This window comes from Coturnix japonica, chromosome 8, assembly GCF_054131305.1.
Source record: "Coturnix japonica strain WE chromosome 8, WE-NBRP24, whole genome shotgun sequence".
Taxonomy (NCBI): domain Eukaryota; kingdom Metazoa; phylum Chordata; class Aves; order Galliformes; family Phasianidae; genus Coturnix; species Coturnix japonica.
In genome coordinates, this window is record NC_140670.1 from 6,072,911 (window position 1) to 6,075,063 (window position 2,153).

Below are 2,153 nucleotides of genomic sequence, written 5' to 3' on the forward strand. Positions count from 1 at the left end.
GGCAAATTTAGAGGTGATTTGAGGTCCCTGTAAATTGCTTACACTTATTTTCTTTTCAGAAAATCATCTTTAAAAGAGTTGTTTAAAAAAATAAAACTACATTTATCAGAAACCTATTTTCCATCAGGATCCATATCATGTGACTCAGTTATTACACAGTGTGTTCTTACTGATGTTAATCTGTTCCTACCCATATGGCTTTGCTGGCTAGGCCATGTGGCTCTGGCTGTCTCCTCATAAAAGAAATGAACTGATCTTATCTAAACCCCAAATCCTGTCTTTCCTAGATTTAACTTCCACTGATGGTGAATAGTCAGCTGTGTTGTTCTGGAAACTCTTGCTGTAATTTCATTTTTTTAAAAGCTGAAGTTCAGGCAGCTCAAACTATTGCCACATTCATGACCTGTTCTAGTAAGCAATTGCCTTTGTGCTGTGACCCGGTAACAACAGAGCATGTTCAGCTGTGATGGGGATTCTTTCCATTTCAGGAGGCAGCGTAATGAAAGGAAGCTGCCAGATACGGCTCTCTAACCCGTGCTGTGGCCTCTTTCATCCCTTTTCTGAAATCATTATGTTCTGGGTTCTGCACTAGAGTATTCCAAGAGGTTTGAGTCAGTGGGGAGAAAAAAAACAGGGAGAAATATCTCACAAGATGGTAGCATTTGTATTCTTTTGCTGAGGAGTCTGTAACAGGAAAGAGGGGAGTGTTTTACATAAGGCTATTTTGTCTGACAGTATTTGTTTGTTGTCCTTTTTACCATCACTGTATTTTGATGTGGTGCTGATGATTATTCTAAGCTTTGTTTTCTTTTTGCCTTCCTTTCAGTTTAGCTGTCTTCTAAAGTGGCAGTTAGATATTAAGCAAGAATTAAAATGGGTGAGATTTATTGAGATGAAGTTTCCTGGGATGTCTGGCTTTTTATTCCTTCAGACAAAATGTTCTTCCCAGCACGTGAAGTGAACAGATTTTGTTTCTAAAACTACATGGGAGTTAACTTCTCATCTAATAAGGAATAAGTGAACATAAAGATCCAGGACCTGAAGGATGGTGTTTACCAGTTTGCGTGTTTGTTTTTCAGATGGGGAATGGTTTTCAGAAGTCATTTGTGCAGTAATTGTTGCTTGCCACTGAGTTGCTTGTTACTACTGCCTCAACTCTGCCCTTTATAAGATTAAGCTGTCTTCTTACTTCACTGAACAACAGCAGAAAGTGAGTTTTAACCTGTGCATTTGGAAAACAGTATTTCAAATAAGATATATCTGTTAACTTCCAGGGTTCTAACCTGTTCTCCTGTTACTCAGACTTCAGCAGAAGTCAGAAGCATCACAATATGTCATATTATTGAATAAAAGTTGATGGGTTGTTATAAACCTGGATTTAATCTGTTCACATGCAGAGACAGAAGCATATGTGGCTCCTTTAAAAGCCAAGAGAGGGCTGTTTTTAATGTTGGTTTTAGTACTCAAAGGTATTGGGAACTGTTTGAAAATGGGGAAAATGGGTACTGGAAGTGGTGCTCTTAAAATCACAACCTGACACTGGGCTTATCCATTATTAATTGCAGAGCTCTGTCTTGATAACCATATTCCCTGACCATGGGAAATGGTACTTCAAGTTTAAGTATTTTATTTTTTTTTTTCCTTCATTGCTTCTTTTATGGCTGAGCCCTACTGTATTCCTAATGCTTTAAGTTCAAACTATGTTGTTGTGTTTTAAGTTTTTTTGACATGAATGGAGCTTTTTTATGAATGGAAGTAGTAATTGACCTTGAAAAGGGTAGTGTGTGTCTAGGCAGGGCAGAAACAACTCTGTTCACAGCAGCCTGCTCTATATTATTTACTTTGAGTTTCTTTCTGATTAATACACAAGGATAATTGTGGAAATTGTATTAATTCGTGGCTTTTAGTGCTTCATTCTGTTAATGCTATGCTTGTGTGCTGGATGACTCTGCTGGTCAATGACTCCCTTTTTTCATTGGCAATTCTTCTCCCATTAGTAGAGTGGAAACCTTACCTGTTGGGCCCCAGCCCTCTTTCAAGGACTGCTCACTTAAAACCATCCCCAGTAATAGATCGGTTGCTTATTAAAAAAAAAAGTAAAATAAACCTGGATGTCAGCAACGAACTCAGACTGGCAAGCATCTCTGTAAATT